This window comes from Dermacentor variabilis, chromosome 1, assembly GCF_050947875.1.
Source record: "Dermacentor variabilis isolate Ectoservices chromosome 1, ASM5094787v1, whole genome shotgun sequence".
Taxonomy (NCBI): domain Eukaryota; kingdom Metazoa; phylum Arthropoda; class Arachnida; order Ixodida; family Ixodidae; genus Dermacentor; species Dermacentor variabilis.
Genome location: NC_134568.1, coordinates 173,693,402 through 173,703,666, shown reverse-complemented (window position 1 = coordinate 173,703,666; position 10,265 = coordinate 173,693,402).

The following is a 10,265-nucleotide window of genomic DNA, read 5'->3' as shown; positions in this document are numbered from 1 at the left end:
CCTCAAGTTGGACATGCGAGTCACAGCTGGCACATATTTCTGGGCGCCTGCTGCGCGAGTGAACAGGAAGTGAACCCAAACATTCAGTCGCCGTTGGTTGGCTTCCGTGCGCTTTCAGTACTAGCCAGTTGCCGGTAGCATATACAATATCGCGGCTGCATGTCCTGATCGAATAGTTACGTCGCAAACATATAGCTTTGAGTAGTCAGTAAAGCCATCATTTAGATAAAGGTAACTACAATACCAACCTTGATGACAAAGCTGCACGTGTCTACAATACGAACCCGCGCACATTTAGTTCATATCGCACGAACAACGCTGCATATAGGCATAAGCGCGCACACACACACACACACACACACACACACATACACACACACACACACACACACATATATATATATATATATATATATATATATATATATATATATATATATATATATATATATATATATATATATATATATATATAGCCATCATAAACATAAAGGCGCTCTTCCTTCGGCGCAGGTATACTTTTTTTGCATGTGTATTTAACCAGGCACGCACTTGGACGTCCACAAAGAAGCTTGAGAAGAAGTTAAGGACCGCACAACAAGTGATGGGGGAAAAAAATAAGGGGGAACATTAAGAGACAGGAAGTCAACATTGTGGATTACATAGCAAAGAGGGGTAGCCGCGATATTCTTGGTGTTATTGAGAGGATAAAATGGAGCTGGACAGACCATCTAATGCGTACGGTGAATAACAGGTGGTGTATTAGAGTTACAGGATGGGTGCCCTAAGAAGAGAAGCGCATTCGAGGACGGCAAATAATTGAGTGGAGTGGGCGTAAGATGGGGTCGGCTGGCGCAAGACAGGGGTAATTGGAGATAACTGGGAGGAGCCTTCGTGCTGCAATGAACATAAATAGACTGATGATGATGATAACAACGATGATGATATCCAAGTAGACGCTTTTCTGTTAACATATCTGCCTTTTCTGTCGCAGAAACTCATTTGTGCCACATGCACACGAACATACGTGACAGGCACCCCTATCTGTATCCCATCAAGTCCGTATGTTCCCATATATCATATGTGAGATGCCCCATATGGCACATGGAAACATACAGGTTTTTATGGAAACACGCGGGTTTTTACATGAGAACCCCATCTGTTCATGCTGGATGTGGGAGTTATGAAGCATATTAACGTTAGCAGTGTGTTCAAAGGCGCTGGTTGGTTCATCTGAAGAATAAAAAACAGAAACAGCGCGACACGGAACGAGCGAGTAAAGAGCACAGGACAGAGCGCTGACTAGCAACCAAATGCTTTATTTGCATAAGCAGTATATAAAGACATCATTGAATGTGACATAAAGAACAGAAAAACAGAAAAAGAAGGATAAGCGTCAGCCGCGGAGATAATCCAGTTCTGCGTCTCTCACGCCATCAACAAAAGAACTGGATTATCTCCGTGGCTGGCACTTATTCTTTTTCTGTTTTTCTGTTCTTTATGTCACATTCAATGATGTCTTTATATACTGCTTCTGCAAATAAAAAAAATTAGGTTATGGGGTTTTACGTGCCAAAACCAGTTTCTGATTATGAGGCACGCCATAGTGGAGGACTCCGGAAATTTTGACCACCTGGGGTTCTTTAACGTGCACCTAAATCTAAGCACTCGGGTGTTTTCGCATTTCGCCCCCATCTAAATGCGGCCGCCGTGGCCGGGATTCGATCCCGCGACCTTGTGTCTGCAAATAAGGTATTTGGTTGCTAGTCAGTGCTCTGTCCTGTGCTCTCTACTCGCTCGTTCTGTGTCGCGCTGTTTCTGTTTTTTATTCTATGAAGCATATGTGTTTTTTTTGTGCGTGTGTGTCTTGTATGTAGGAACATGCGGCTTTTTATTTACGACCCTGCTGGCAGTGATGATAGCAAATACTGCAGTGCTGCCCTGGTGTCGGTGAATACCAACCATATTCCAAGTGGTTCGTCATGGCTGACGAGACCAAGTACCGCGGAAAGAGGTCCAAGTTCCGCAACCGTCAATGTTGACAGTGGCACGCCTTGAAAGTGGTAGTCGTGATTGTCACTGGGAAAACCACGGCTCCGGACGAGTCCAGGAGAGTTGCTGCGCCAGTAATATAAACATGTGCATGTTTGGCCTACCTCTCGTGCAATATAAGCATAGATTTAAAACAAAAGGACAGATCCGATTTTTTTTTATTCCTAGTATTGATGAGGTGCACGCACTCAAGGTCTCACTAGACACCAAGGAGAAATCGATGGCATAGTGGCGCGCTGCGCGAACAACTGGTATTAGAAATTAGAGAACTCACCCATACTTTAGTCAAGAAAGGGCGCCACGTTACATTTCAGCGGCGTCCAAGTCAATGCGGTCTCATAGGTAACGGGCTTGCCAATAACGCTGCTCGATCAGCTCTTCCTGACACAAAAGAAATCGATATCATTATCAAGGTCAGGTGCCACTGGAAAATCATGTCCTCCGTGTAGAAGAGCCGAAATTTTCACAACCGGTTGCACTACCTGGACTATTCACTCCACCTTCGTACCCCATCTGGACTCTGCCGACGCGAGGCCACGCTGCTTTGTCGGCTATGGCTAGAAGTGGCCTTTACGAAACATATTGATTTTTGCATTGGAATTGCCGTGAACACTACGTGTGGTGACTGTGGTCGCGAGGAGATCCCTTAACACTTTCTGCGTGACTGTCCTCGCTACATTGTATAGAAACGATTGCTTGCTCGCTTTGATCACAGACATTGATCCTCAGAGCAAACCAATTTTGAATGCCGACCTCATAAGCCGTTGCAGCAGAGGGCGACGAAAGCATTGCTGCAGTTTTTAACGACAACGGACTTGCACAAACGGCTTTGACTTGAATAGTTTTTTCGCACTGCTGCAGGCGATGCTGTGCTGTGACAACGTCATTGCTTATTTTTATTATCCACGAGATGTCGTAAGAATTCTAAGCGTCCCAAAGAAGTGCGCTTTTTTTTTCTTGATGGCACCTTCTCGTTGGGCGTTTGCCGCTTGTTATGCATCCCTGTCAGCCACATCTCCATTTTCTTTCAATTTTCGTTTGTATAGAGGTTACTCTTCGCAAGCGTTTATACACAGTGGTGGGTGTGGCGAGCCTTGGTGGCTCACGTCGACTCTGGTCCGTTTAGCGGAGGAGCCCCTTTAAAGTCTTGATCTGACTTCCAATAAAATAATTTCTCATTCTGTAGTAAACTTGACTGTAGTGAACTTCTGTTTATATTAATAGATAATCCAGACTGTCTCTTTGATGACATTTCCTTCTCTATGCCAACGGCCATGGTGACCACGCCAGTCATGTGGTTGTTCAGTGCCTGTATAGCGACAGCCATGGCCCGCGTGCCCAGCTGCCTGCGGTGCGTAATCTCCGCTCCTTGCGGGAACAAGCGGCGCCGAGTGGCCCACCGACCCGGCGGCTGACCGCGCACGACGAACGGTTCTCGTCGTGCGTGGCCAGTCGAGGTGCCTCCGCTCGAGCCAGGCTGCGGCGCATCCCGGCCCCGCGCGAGACCGGCCGCGGAAGAGCAGTGCCGTCCCATCCAGCGCGTCTCTTAAAGCGACTGGCGCACATTTGCAAGTCTGGGGGAATGCCACGACACGCACGGCCCTGGAAATATGCGCGCGCTGGGGAGCACGACCGGCGTGCTCTTGCTACTTGACCCCCGGCAGAGCGATCGCCAATGCGCATCACGGGCAGCGCGTCCAACGCGGCGGGGGAACCGCCGGCGCTTTCGAAAGCGGCGGCCGCCGATGTAGGACGCGACTCGCCTCGTTGCCGCGCGGAATGCGTTTGCCGCCGCTGCTGCCGCAGCCCCCGGCGAAGGCCTCGGCTGCGCGATCTGCCTCGAGCTGCGCGCGGCGTCGTCACCCGAAGGTCCGCGGCACGCAACGCGAGTCTCTGCGCGAAAAACGGGTTTCGCGGGTGTAAGGGCCCGTATGTGTCGAAATTCCGGACTATAACCCCGTCTGGAGCGGCTCACGGCGCGTTTACGAAGCACGGAAGCACTGCGCTTGCTTGCGTTGCTTGCCGGCGCATGCGACGCTTTGTGCAAAAGATGCAACACTGCGGAATACGGTGCTGTATAGCGCTTCAAACTCGCTTAATATATATTTTAATTTAACTATAATGGGAATAGTTAAGGTGTAAAAGAAAAGTATTTGATATCAATTTACCGCGGTTAGATGAACCTTGCATCACGTCAGGCATGGAGTTAAGAAATGCTAAAGGTGATTTTACGACTGCTGAGAGAAATCAGACTTGTCAGTCAGGATTCTTTTGTCGTACGACACGCTTGCTTTTCCAAAATAAAAGAGATTATGTTAGGTTGTGGCATGTAGCACCACATTTGTTACGTTGCCCCCCCCCCCCTCTTCCCAGAAAAAAAATGAAATTTAACACTCCAGAACGGTGCTTCGCTTACTATTTCTTTCTTGCTTTTTTTTCTTTTTGGCCCATCTTCTCTTCAATTCATCGTCAGTAATCTAGCTCCACACTCCTAATCTTTATTGCTGCACGAAGGCAGCAGCGCATAATGGACCAACTAGCTCGGTTCAAACCGATTCATTTTCTAGTCATCATTAGCAACTACGCATGTACGCGCAGTCTGAGAACGCCATTACCTTCAGCAAATACGTGCCGCACGCACGATCTGCCGCAAAAGTGCTAAGGCCACCGCTCTCGTTTCTCCACAGTGCCAGCTCCCGTGCACACTTCAGATAAGGTCGTCGGCCTTCTCGGTCGGGACGCAAGCTCACCGGCTTGCCAAAGCTATCATCGAGCCAGCGTCATCACACGCGTCTGCCAGCGACCACAGCACGAACTTGCAGGGGCTGGCTCGCTCTGGCGAAGAAAGCAGCGGCCTTTTCACATTACAGACAGGACTACTAGGTGCCAAGGAGCGCAGGCCAATGTCAGAGCATCGGTCTTTAGTGAATGCTTTGGCAAATGACTCCTCGAAACACTTCAAACGAATGAATGTGCCTTATTTTCATCTTCTGTCCTTCTTACTTGGAACATGCTTCCGCATCTTCGATCGTGTTTCCTACGTGTCTTCTTCTTGCACTGAAGTCCCGGAGCGTGGCTCAAACAAAAGGATACATAAAAAATTCACCGATGATTACGATACTAGTCCCTAATGCAAAATTTGAGCGCAACTCTATACATGTTTCATTTCGCGATATATTGGCTTGCGCGGACGATCTATCTTGTGCGGCACGTTCCAAAAGAAGCGAAGTGTGGCGCGTCTGCCTCGCTAATCGGGAGATCGCAAGAGGCAGCGCGTGGGTAATGCGTGGGTGCGATTCACAGCAGCCACCGCAGACAGATCGCCGCTCATGCAGCGCTTTGTTTCCGTACGGACGGCACGCGTTAAGTATAAACCACATGCAAGCGATCTTGCGTGCGACAGCGACAAGCGACGCGATGGAGATAGCTGCCGCGTTCGCTCGTCGCCTACAAGTCCTACCCCATGCGATCGATGACTTCGAGCGACGTCTCCCCAGTGTTGCCGGTATGAGGGCAGCAATATAGGCGCCGTAACTAGCGTGATCCGTGCTTTATTAGCTTAAGTTGATGTGTTTTACTGTAAAAAGCAGCTTAAAATATTTCTGAAGGCCTTCCGGTAGGTTCTTAAGGCTAAACCCCATGAGCGCGATTTTGTGCGCGACAGCGACGAGCGACGGCTTCGAGCGACGGATCGGGCTGTCGCTTGAACAGATCGCTTGGTCTTGTCGCGCGATCGCTCGGTTCTGCAAATCTAGAATTCGTCGCTCATCGGCCGGAAGTGCTATGAGCGACTAGCCTATAGCGCGAAGCCGGAACTGGATGTGCATCACTCAAGTACTACCGATTGTGGCACGGAACGAGCAAACGACTAAATTTTTATAGTGCAAGGAAAAGGACCTGCTGGAAGATCTTCAGAGATATGTTATGCTGCTTTTTACAGTAAAACACATCAACTTAAGTTAATAACACTCGCGTCACGCTAGTTTCGGCGCATACACTGCTGCCCTCATACCGGCAACACTGGGAAGACGTCGCTCGAAGTCGTCACTCGCCTGGGGTGCGACTTGTAGGCGACGAGCGAACGTGACAGCCATCAACATCGCGTCGATTGTCGCTGTTGGGCGCAAGATCGCTTGCATGGGGTTTATACTTTATCCTTGGACTATAAAAATTCAATCGTTTGCTCGTTCCGTGCCACAATCGGTAGTACTTGAGTGATGTACATCCAGTTGCGGCTTCGCGCTATTGGCTAATCGCTCATAGCACTTCCGGGCGACGAGCGACGAATTCTAGATTTGCAGAACTGAGCGATCGCGCGACAAGACCAAGCGATCTGTTCAAGCGACGGCCCGATTTGTCGCTCGAAGCCGTCGCTCGTCGCTGTCACGCACAACATCGCGCTCATGGGGTTTAGCCTTTACTCTGGCGCCATATCGTAGCCATCGTCGCCACACAGCCCGTCTTGCATGGCACTGCGCTTCTCATGCTTTCGTTCCACCAACGACGAGAGCGGCCCTTCGTCGGGGGAAGCCGTGCCACCAATGTTAGCAGCGATAACATCCGAGAAAGCGTCACATTGAGCCGTACTCGTAGCCGCTCGCCATCGGCCTCTTGCAGGAGCAGTGATCCATGTCAAACACCCTTGTACTGCAGACTGACCTCAGCCGCTGACGCCGTGGACGAGCATAGCCTCCCCACCCCACGGCACCCTCGAAAGCGCGGATGAGACCGCCCATGCGACAGCGGATGCCTAGACCACCGGCAACTCAGCGCGTGTGCAGGCCGTCTCCCCTCCGCTCCTCCTCCGCTTTCCGCCTCATGGTTCCGCAGCACCCTCCTCCTGCGCTATCGCTTTCTTTCACCTCCCGCTGCGCTCCGTGTTCGCTTTTTCTTCGCGGCGCTCGTTCGCTCGGTTAAGCCGACGCGGTCAGACACCGCCGACGGTCGCCGCAGGAACGGGCGCCTAAGAGCTACGCTGTAATACGAAATAAACCTTGCGTACTTAAAGCTTGCTGAGGTGACACTCCGCTGTTTTCTTGGTAAAGGACGGAAGCAGTGACGAAAGTGCTTCAGAAGGCGGTACATCATTTTATTACAAAAATTACTGTCGGATTTTTAAACTAGCCAGAACACTGAGATTTCATACAATATTAAGAGTGCCAGCCTACCAGTTTTATATATGAAGTGTCCACTATTACACGTTCATTCAGTGGCGCAGCCACATATTTTTTTCGGAAGGGGGAGGGGGGAGCACACACTTGACTGCGGATGGTGAAGGAAAGGGGCTGTGCAGGCCGCATACTAACAAAAATTTCGCGCGGGGGAGGGCACGTGCCCGGTGTGCCGCCCCCTGTCTATGCAAGTGACGTCATTATAACGCTTAGAACAGCCTTGGCGCTGCAGGTGGCATCTTGTAGGAGCAGTGCATTAACGATAGACAGTAGCGCTATATGACAGTAATGCTGAAACATTCGGTTAGCTCTTGCATGAAATATTTGTTGCTTAAATATAATGCTCTATGCGCTTTGGAAACATCACGTGCACTCTTTCTGAGGCCGAACAGGACCACACGAGTAGCACTGAATGCAACTTCCTCGGAACTTGTGTGTCGGGGCGGCGCCCTCCGACTGGGGGTGAAGGGAAGCACCGCGTGCGCGCTACGAGTAAGCAAAACGCTTCAGGCGTATACCCACGGGGACAGTACACTCAGCGACGCTTCGTAAAGTTCTGAATGCTTGCTTCGTTGTGCCTATTTGTGCGCCCATTCTCGGTGTATGTGCAGCCTAAAATTTCGTACTCCGCTTCCAGCGCTATAAATGCCAGTCTTGCGTTAAGGTAAACGTATGTGTGATCTGTGTCTTCCTCTCGCCTGACGAAGTGTGCGTTGGCGGCGCTAGAGTGCCTACTTGAAATGCAACAAGTTGGTAGTGTCGAGCTCATGGTGTCCGATACGCCGTGGGAGTAGGTTCAGATTGCGTCGCAGATCAGCCGCCGGTGCAGGCCCATATACTAGCGGCATTGGGTACTTGAGCCGCTGTTGTCTTCAGCCGCTTGAGATCTGGGTGACAGCAGGGTTGGCTGCTCTTGAAATAGACCAAATGCGCACATATTGACGAGCACACATACGTTCTGTGATTAATATCGCGCTACATTGGACTGCGTAACTTCTATCACATCCTGCATGCTGCAGTTTATGAAACAGTTAGAAAGTTATATCTTCAACCCCTGAATATAACAACATAGAAACAAACACACCTGTCAGCGTTCTGGTACGCACATACACATCGCACATGAAATAACCGTGTTGTCTCAAACAATTGGATTGTTCAGTTTGCCTTTTCTTCGAAAAATTAACATGACACGCTCAGAAAACAAATATCGCGGGGAGACAGAGAGAGAGAAGCAGAGGCAAGGTAGGAGGGCTAATCAGAACAAAAAAAAAAAATCCGATTTCCTGCCTTGCACGGGGAGAACTGAATGTAAAGCGATAGGAAGGGATGATTATGGAAACGAATATTGGCGCAGAAAATTAATTCTGACGCGGCATACGTCATTGTCACAGTCCGTGCTGTATGTCCCGGAATAGTACTTTCGGCCGTATATATATATATATATATATATATATATATATATATATATATATATATATATATATATATATATATATATATATATATATATATATATGCGTCTATGAGTATTACGTGCTATCATTAAAAATATAGACCAGAAAGCGCTGATAGAAGCACGACACAGTTAGAAGCTTTTGGTTCATGCAGGCTTCTCCGTGGCGCGGTCTGATTTGATGGCTGCATCTTTATTACTGAACTCGAGCCCTATATGGCCTTTATCGGGATGATTAGTAAGAATGTGTAGTTTTATCTGTTAGCGTTCTAATCATCCATGGCCGTTAATTAAAGAAGAATATTGACAATAGCTCACCTTGTTTATGTCATTTCTTCCTCGGCCGCTCAGAAGAACCTTCATTTGACGCTCCAAGAAATGCTGCTGCAGCTGGTCCGTTGGAGTCAGCGTCGTCGTCTTCGATGCGAGTGCTAGAAACTCGTATTTGAACCGAAGCTGAACGCTGCTGAATGGTGGTGCAAGAACATCCCCCCCCCCTCCCCCGTGTAAGGCGCCAGTGATTGCCTATAGGAAAGGAGAAGCCAGTCTTTTTCTCTTTTGCCTGCCTAGAGTAGGACCGCAGCTGTATTTAGCCGCACCAAGCCTACAGAATTGCGTGCTATACGGAATCAGATACGTCATTTGGGGTTTCATCTTTGTACCAAAACATTGATGGGTCTGCTGCTCCCAGCGTGTCCCCTTTGATGTTTTGGCTCAATGGTTAATAGCTCCGATTTCTCTGGCGAGCACGCGAAGCATCTGCTGGTCGCATACACTTCCACCATATTCGCCGCTATCTGTATTTCAAGTTCGATGGCCATCGGTCTCTCTCTCTGGAGGACGCTCGCATTTGGCGGTACCTCCAGGGAAACAATCATACATCACCATATTGGATCTACCTAACTCAGACGAAGGACTATAACGACGCCCTCGGCAAAAATTGTAAATGGAAAGGTACGCTAGACCATGTAATATGGGAGTGTGCTGGCGCCCCAGGGGCCAAGGAAAAGACTGACAGTAGAGAAGCCTGGGAGGCATTGCTCCAGAGCGAGGCTGAAGACGACCAGCGTCGAGCTATCCGCCTTGCCGTTGATGTCGTGAAGACTCACCGTGCTCAACGCGCAGGGTCTGCTTCGTCCTGCCTCCCTACCTGCGTGTAGGATAAGAGGCGAGCACCCCAGCTCGTTGGAATAATAATGTTTTCAATCAATCAATCAATCAATCAATCAATCAATCAATCAATCAATCAATCAATCAATCAATCAATCAATCATCTTTGTACCGAGATTACCGCGTTTGAATACGAAATTAGCGTACTAAGGGCTAAATTTGTTGATGAATATGTCGTAACATACGGCGCTCCAGAAGTATAAAACAAAATGGAGCCGTCTTCTATACGATTAGTTTCAAATAACTTATTTATATGTATAGTGCAACGGCGAAATTTAAACAAAAATTATTTAACAATATTGTGCTCAAGGAAGAATGGCGCAAACGAACAGGGATGAGATAGGAAAAACACGGACTGCGCTCGTCCCTGTTTCTTCTATTGCGTCCCTCTTCGTTTGCGCCATTCTTCCTCGAGTATA